The sequence below is a fragment of the Gavia stellata genome, chromosome 22 (genome assembly GCF_030936135.1).
Source record: "Gavia stellata isolate bGavSte3 chromosome 22, bGavSte3.hap2, whole genome shotgun sequence".
Taxonomy (NCBI): domain Eukaryota; kingdom Metazoa; phylum Chordata; class Aves; order Gaviiformes; family Gaviidae; genus Gavia; species Gavia stellata.
This window is the reverse complement of record NC_082615.1, coordinates 5,819,373-5,827,887: the sequence shown is the minus strand read 5'-3', so window position 1 is coordinate 5,827,887 and position 8,515 is coordinate 5,819,373. Positions and strand designations below refer to the sequence as shown.

Genomic DNA, 8,515 nt, shown 5'->3' with positions numbered 1-8,515 from the left:
TTAAGATCTGTTTCTGCAAAGCTGTACAGCAAACCTGTTTGTCTTTCCTCCTTCCCCTCCCAATTGTGTTGTTGTTTTAAATGTTTACAGAGACCTTTATACTGTTTAAATAATGATTTGGGAAGGGGGGCAATTGTTTTAACTTTTTTTGCCAGCTGCTCCAAGTCAACAGCACTTCACACAGAACTTCTGGTAAATCAGGTGCCGTGGTTTGAGACGTTACTGCCCACGCTGTCCTGGTTACCTCTGCCTCAGTTCGCCTGCCCCAGAGCTGGTCTGGCAGAAGGAACCCCCATGACCCCCCCTTAAGCCTCAGTCATGCCCCCACCAGCTACCAGGGAAGGGGGTTACCCAGAGACCGGCGAGCCGCAGCAGCTCCATCTCTGCAGGCTCTGCTGCGTGTTTGCGGGAGGAGTGCCAGCAAGTGCAGCCCCTGGTTTCCTAGGTAAAGGAGTGTACGTCCAGCTCCCACCACACAGTCCCCCATTTAACCCCCCAGCAGCACTCCCCAAGCCCCAGAGCTCGCACACGGGTGCTGGTGCACACATATGTGCTGGGCAGCCATGGTGGGGCTTTCTCCCCTTGACGTGGCGAGGAGAGGTGGAGGAGGATGCCACCGCAGCTGAGTTCTCCCATCCCCGAGCACAAGCACAAGGGAAGATCAGCCATCTCCTGCGGTGCGTGTTCTCCCGCCCACCTCCTTCAGCAGCAAGGCTGCTCGAGATGACAGCTAAAGGGAGAAAGCAGAGCACTTGAAATATGCAGGGGGAGAGATGGCTGAACACAGACCGACCTTTATGCAACAGCAGAAGCATTGGGTCAACAGCAAAGCAGCAGTACATGTGTTGGTAGTTAAATCAGAAAGGCACATGAGTCTCTCTGTCCTGGGCAGGTCTCGAAGAATTTGGGGGTTGTGCTGGACTGATTGAGTTTTATTTGCAACCTGGCAGAGGCTGGGGAGGTTGGGGGGAAAAGGAGTGAAGAAGGCTGTCAAGGAGAACTGGAGGGTTTTTGCAGGATGTTTGGACTGAGTGAAGGGATGGAGAAGTGAGTATGAGGCATGTTGTGGAAGCAGGATGTGGGATAGAGAAAATGTTTATACAGTCAACCGTGGGCTAATCCATGGGAGGCTTCAGAGACCATAAAAGCCATCTGCAAGTGGATAGATCACATTCTGTAGGAAACTAGTGGTTTAAAACAATGCTACCCTCACTCTTTGATCTATTCTGAAGAGATCAGACTTGGGAGCCTGAAAAGAAGGGAAGGATAAGTAGATCCATACGTTCTGCCCACACAGGCAGGGTGGGTAGGAAAGACCATTCATGGTCTCTTCCTGTACAAGAACTTGGGGCCATCAAACAAAACTAACAGAAGCCAGACACAGAACAAACGAAAGGAAGGTGGTCCTCGCAGCACAGGCTGACCTGTGCAAATCCTCCCCACTGGAGGGAATGGCTCTTACAGGTTCACGGGGGACTGGGCACGTTCATGGAAAAGAAAGTTACTGAAATCTCCATTCCAAAGAAAACCCATTAGTGAAGGCACTGAACTGACATCTGGCTCTCAAAGTTTGCACCCCTCAAATGGTTGGTGGTTGGTAGGGTACTGGGAGATGTATCATATGTAATCACCCCACTCCTGCACGTTCCTAGGCATCCATTTTGGGTGTCTCTTGGACACAAGACATTAGTCTGGATGGCCCTTGGTCTGATGCCGTGCAGCAGGGCCCCCTCAAGGAGATGTGACCCAGAGGCTGCCCTCAACAGATCTTCTTACAGACAGCAGGAGGAATAACTGCAGGCCTTTAACCGACTGCCCTCTGTAATCCAGTGAGACCTCAGTTTACCACTTTGGACTTGATCAAATTGGGCATTCGGCCTGCTTCCCCTGCATAAGGGCAAGAAAAATGACCTAACAGGCCCTGAAATAATGTGACCTTTCATCATTAAAACATGTTCTTTCCCACTAAGCAAGGAAAGTAGCAGAGATGCTATTCTTAAAAGTACCTCAAAACAATTTATCTCCTTCCTCTGGTATAAATGATGGGAAGCAAGAGGTGAGCCAGAGATACGGCACTTGCAATTCTCCATTTTCAGTCTTCAGTAGGAAGAAATGTTGGCGATTTGCATTGTGCTCTGACACAACTGCTTGACCTCAGTGCAGCTTATGCTAATTGCTTGCTAATATGCTTGTTTGCTCCGTGCATGCCTAGCATATTTCTTGTATCTCAGCTTGATAGATGAAATATTGCTTATATGTCAGCGCAGATTGGGTTGACTGAATCAACAGCTGGTTGGCCAAGTAATCCAGGCAAACAGAAATACTGTTTGTGATAAAAGAGGACCTGAGAAGTTCCTCATTAATATTGCCTAGATATTTTTATACCAACTCACTCCCTTTTTGCTTACTACGCCTTTAGTCTCTCAGGCTGACACAGAAAATAGAGAGGATCCATCTCTTTGTCCAAAGCAAGGTCAACTCTCAGTTGACCTAGTAATTTTTTATCTAGCTTGGCCTTAAAGACCTTCTGTGATGGAAATCTTACTCCTGGTTTCACTAGCATTACAGTGTTAAGTTTTTCCTACCATCTTTGAGTGCATTTTGTAGCTGTATGTATCTTCCATCTCTGGGTATGCTCTGAGGATATATATTTTAATTAAACATATTCATCCACGAAGAAGCTTGATTCCTACTGCTATTGTTCAACAAGTGCATATGTCTGGCCCCAGGATTTATCCATGCATGCACTGCAATCGGAACAATTTGTTGTGTGCTCTCTGTTCTGATCGGCTCCTCCAAGGAACGAAGCTGTGAATGCAATCTGGCTAGCTTTGACAAGATGGTCACTTTGCCTAGCTGGGACATCAGACCTGAAGCAATTAAGTCAGTCGATCAGCTTGTCTCCATTCCCCTGACACGATCTCCTCAAGCTCCATTCCTTGTTGCACTTGAAGACAGTACCTTAAGACTGGTTTTTTTGCACTGTGCCCAAAACTCAGTTGAGAAAAGGGGGAAGAAGTGGGAGGAACAGCTGAGTGGCTGAAGTTGCCATTTCTTCTGCTGTTCAGCACCATCCAGAGGAGAAATGGGAACCTTTTCTGCAGGAATCCATACCATAGCCCTGCCTGCAGATACCACCATGCTCCCAGAAAAGCCATCCCTTAGTTGCACAGCTATTCTGTAAAGACAACACTCTTGTTATTCAGTGTGTGAGGTTCAGCCTTTAGACAGGCCCCAGTTACAGCAGAGCATTTCTGAGCCTGCTAAAATTCTCTGTAAGCACACAGCACATGCTGAGGAGTAATGGGTCTAAGCGTGTATTTAACATTAAACGGAGGCTTAAGAGCTTTGCTGCTGGGAGAAGGGAAGGACTTTTTTTGCAGTGTGCCTTGGCCTGTGTGGGAAGATGTTGCTTGTCTGCTACTGAGCTCCAAAGAACGTTTCTAGTATTGCTTGGGACTGATTTGAAGCAGCAGACACCGGGATTTGGGACCTTGTGGCAGGCTCTTTTTAACACTACAGATCTTTTCTCTCAGAAGTCTGGCACCTGAAATACCAGCAAGCGATCTCCAGCCATACCCCAGGAGACTGTTCTTTGCGCACTGCTGTGCGCACAGCACGTATAACAGAAACAAGCATCAATCTAGCTACCCCCTGCACCTCTGCATCTCCTCATGCTTCATACGCTCAAGCCATGCAGGGGGCTGGTGCCTGCCAGCCACAGTTAGCAATGGGAGACTCGCTTTTTAATGTGTTCAAATACCCTGGTTGCTTCCCCCGGCCATATGTCAAAGAAGATAACCACAGCGGGGTGTCTCTGAATGAACGGATGCTTTGTTTCTCCAGACTTTGTGGAACCCTGTCTGCAGGGTGGGACTGGGACAGGCAGAGGGGGAAATCAAGAGGAAATCAAATTGCTGTCAGTAAGCATGGAGCATTTCTTCCTGGCGGGACTTACAGGCAGCCAAGAGGGGAAATGGGTGGGAAATTGGGAGGAGACCTTGTCCTTCAATTCAAGCGTGGGATCAAAGCCCAGCTGAAGTTGGAGAGGTTCTGTCATTGATTTCTGTTTGTCTTTCTGCCTCTCCCTTCTCTGTCACATATTCTGCCCATTCTCCTGTTATCTACTCTAGAGATAACCAAATACCCAACAGCAGAACTCAGGCTTCCTTGTAGAGGGTCATGCTGTGGCTTTACAGGACAGATACCGAAGTGCCTTGAGAAAGCAGAAAGATAGGGGCTTAATGTAGCATATGATTTGCTGGAAGAAGTCATCCCCCCCAAATCCTCTGTCGGGAAGTTGAGAGCCACCCCAAAATGTTCACACGTAGATCTCCATGCCCTTTTAGTAGCTTTCCTTACTTACTCAACACAAAGAGAAGTCCTTTCAAAGACTACAGCAAGAAAATATTGTAACCGACGGAGACTAGCCACAGGAAATCTACCAAAATGATGTCCAAATTGTCTTTGGGAACAGCATTGCAACCGCCTGAGGAAGGAGAATATGTTCAACCAGAACTGTTCAAGCAAGACTAACTCCCTTCGCATCCCTACCAAGGTTCACAGACTCTTCAGAAGAGCCACCACGTTCTGCTGACCTCTGGGAGGCTTTGCCTTGTACTGCAGCTCCTGCCCGAAGTCTGCACGTCGAAGATATGTGTGACATGGACGCCCTCTAAAGGGAAGAGCTGAGAAAACGTGGTTCAAAGTTGCAGAGATTTAAGAGAGCGTGGGCATGGGTGAGGCGACGACCATCTCCCTTCATCCAAAGTCTTTGTTCTGCCTCTAAAACGTGCTTGGAAACAATATCCATGCACTGCAACCATGAATAATTACAGCCAATCTACTGCGCACTTAGCTCATGCTATTCTCCTGAGCTTTTAATTGTTGAGTCAGTTCATTACTTGGTACCTTGCAGAGCTCATATGTTTATAGGCACAAGTAGACAGTTACTCTATGGTCTGAGCAGCTTCCACCCAAAAATCAAGATGGTGGCAAAGCCCTCAGCACATCTGAGTCTACATCTTCTTTCCTTCCAGGATCTGAACTCTGCACAAGGGGGGAAATTTAATTGTTTTGTTTTATTTTAAAAACCTTATGTCCCTTGGGGACTTAAAGGGCTAATTCTAGTTGCAGGGTATTATGTATTTGTTTAGTTGGAAAGCTAAAAGTAGTCAGGCAGATTGCCAGCCACATCTCCACAGAGTAAAGGCCACTGCAATGAAGGCTGCGTTAATTACTGCCATTCTGTGTCATCATCTGCCTTCCCACCAGGCCAAACACCAGTGCAACAGGCTCCTGCAGGGCAGGAGGGTGCTGAAGCTCTCTCACGTCCTCAGGCCAGAGCACGGGACTCGCTGCAGGCTGCTGCCTCCAGGCTCCTGCCCAAGCTGCCTGGGCAGCCTGCTAGGCTTTCTTGTGAAGGCACAGAGGGCTGGGGAAGACCTTATAGTCAGCCCCTTATGTTGGAAGTGGCTTATTTTTAATGGCACGTTGGCATCTCTTTACAGCTTTCTTGCACCACTGCAAAAAAAAAAAAAAAAAAAGGTGCCTCTTACAGTCTGTTGACTTTTTAAGGGAGACTTTTAAGAAACAACATAGGCCACTCTGGACAGCAACAGACTCACGAGTTGGGTTAAAGCTATGCTCTGGAAAAAAAAAAAAAAAATCAGGTTCTGAAATAGGAACAAGGCCAGAAGGATCCAAGCACTAAAAATAAACATGAAGTCATGCTGCCTTTCCCTGGGAACTTGACTGCCTTGCCCGGAGAGGGACGTCCCGGCGTGCGAGGCCGGCCGGTGTGGGCAGCAGCGCGGAGCCATGTCCCTGCCATCAGACAGAATCCAGGAGCAGAGAGACACCGAGCTCCTTGGCAGCACTTCCCTCCAGTTCACAGCACTCCGCTCTTCAGGATAACACGAGATGTTGCTTTCACATACTCGGCAGTCCAGGCCACCAGGTCAGACAGCAGATGAGTTGGCCATGCCGTACAATGCCAACGTAGGATGCTTACTCTTCCTATCGCTGTGGAGAACCAGGCAACTTTCCACAAGCACATCGTCAATTCAAACACCCCAAGGGACTGTGAATCCCCCACTTCTCTGACATTTCAGGGGTGACGCTGGTTAAATACGGGGCTTTCATCTGTACTCAGACTTCTCTGCTTTCAGACTCAGGCTTGTCTGCTTTCCATTTCCAGTCACTGGAGCTTTTCACCACAAGGGTGGATAAAGCTTTGGGGCACGAAAGTGGGTATTAGCTATTCTTATTTTTCCTCTCCCTGGTTCTGTTTACACTTCGTTATTGTTCATAAGCTAAACAGGATCCTACAGATTTCATGGCAGTTTTTAACAGTGAAGGACAATCATAGTACATACTGGAAGCATCACATATTCAAAGCACAGCACATACATTTACTAACTAATCTCTGACTAATCCCCAATCCCCAGCTGATTACTCTTTTTGACGTGTGCCCCTTCCTACATAAGCTAATGCTTGTTCAGCCTTTTGAAGCATTTAGCGTGCTAAGTACAATCATGCGCGTCTCCCTAGTAAACAGAGCACATGAAGAATGAATAAACGCAATTAACGAGCAGCGTGAGAGTGCAAAAGCTCTGCATGCGGAGCCCAGGCCCAGCTCCGGGCTCACAAGCCCGTATCGCCGCGGCTGACCCCATCCACCCCCATGGCTTCCCTGCATCGGCTGCCGAGCCCTCAGGCGAGGCAACAGCCGCAGAAGCAGCCTCTGGAAGAGTCAAGCCTCGCTCTAGTGATGAGTTACACACGCTTCTTTCTTTCTGTTATTCAGCATCTCCACAGGATGGAGCGAGGGAACCTGCCCTCCTCATGGCTCCTCTCGGAGGGGCCCAACCACCCCCACCTCCGCCACACAGGCACCCGCTGCCACACGCCAGGCCCAGGCCCACCCTCACGGCCCCGGGGGCCAGCCCCGAGGGCAGGGTGCCTCCGGCCATACGGGGGGCAGCAGGACAGGGCCGGGCCAGCGATGGGGCCAGCCCCGAGAGCACGGTGCCTCGGGCGGTGCCTCCGGCCGTACGGGCGGCGGGGCAGGGCCGGGCCAGCGGTGAGGGCCGCTGAGGGGCGGGACTACGCTTCCCATCAGCCCCCGCGCCTCTCGCGAGGCTTGGCGGGCGCGTGCGCAGCCCCCCCCTCTGGCTCTCCACGCTCCCGCCGGGCCGACATGGCGGCCGGGCCGCAGGTGGTGAGTAGGGTGGACCGCTATCAGCAGCCATCCGCGGGCACGGCGGCCCCGAGGGGCGCGGGGGCAGCGGGAGGGAGAGCGGGGCACTCCTGCGCGCCGCCGCGGCTGTCTATAGGGGTGCGGCGAGGCCTCGATGTCTGCCTGTGGGGAGGTAATAGTGCCCCCACCCCGCCAAGGCGAGCGGAGGGAAGCAAGGCCGCGCTGGGCCCCGCGGCTCCTGCTCGCCGCCTGGGCGGGGCTCTGGCCCTCTCCGTGCGGGGGATGCACGGGGCCTGGCCCAGGCGATCCTCGGCTCGTAGATTTTGGCTACGCTAGTACTGATTCTCCCCCAGCAGCGCCTGTGGGAGAGTATTTAATACAGCAGCTGGTATAGCTCAGCCTGGCCCTTGCATCAGTGCAGTATTGACACGCGGAAACGAACTTCACAACTCAGAAAGAGTTATAAAGCAGGCGTGTTTCTTGCGGCGCCGGGTGCAAGGGGATTTCTCCTCAAAGCTTGCACACGGGGATAAAATCATGACAGGTATTTAAAATAGTTAACAAAGTTAGTTACGCCTACTGGTGCTACTCCTTAATTAACTATTGGTTAATACTTTTCTTACTTCATCTTAAAGTTACACTTCTCTTTTAATTCACCACGCATGCTCAGAGAGTAGGGGGCTAAATTGGGTTGGGGCTTCTCTAGCTAGGAGGTGTGTTTTTTAGTATTAAAATGAGATCATAATGAGACAAGTTAACTCTAGGGCACTATTTTGGCAGTCTTTTCTATTTTTCTACGATTCGTCCTTGCGCTAATCATTATTGCTAGTTAGCAGAGAGTCAGTGAAGACAATCTTTATCAGCAGAGAGTCAGTGGAGACAGTCTTTATCTCTAATATGTTTAAGTACCGGGTGCAGTTGTTACAAAGTATCTTCTCTACACTTTTCTTTCTTACTTTTAACCCTTGTTTCTCAAAATGCCCTGTAACAGTATCGGGGCTTGTCTTTGAGCACCCTCCGAGCAGTGAGGTTTAGCGGGCTGAGCCCGCTTTACCCATCACGCTTGACCGAGTACCCACGCAGAAAGAGGTCAGTAGAACGAGTCATACCCACGAGGTGTTGTTGCTGCCCGGGTGAGGAGCACGCTAACCACAAAGTCAAGAGGTTTTTGGGGTGGCCCTGCATAGGTCGGGTTTGGCTGCTCTGGAAGCTGAGCTAGTGATGATAAAGTTATCCCTGTCTGAAGTTAATCTTTCCTCTGTGGAAACATGACTCTGAGGCTCAGCGTTAGACACAAAGGTAAAAGAACGGTCT

General features: G+C 50.1%; 1 non-coding gene across 1 annotated transcript; it reads left to right on the top strand.

Annotated features, from left to right (window-relative positions):
- Nucleotides 1-8,411: 8,411 nt before the first annotated feature.
- Nucleotides 8,412-8,486, top strand: LOC132319012 (small nucleolar RNA R38). The gene has a single exon (XR_009484428.1). It is a non-coding gene; the product is annotated as a small nucleolar RNA R38 (small nucleolar RNA).
- The last annotated feature ends 29 nt before the right edge of the window (nt 8,487-8,515 follow it).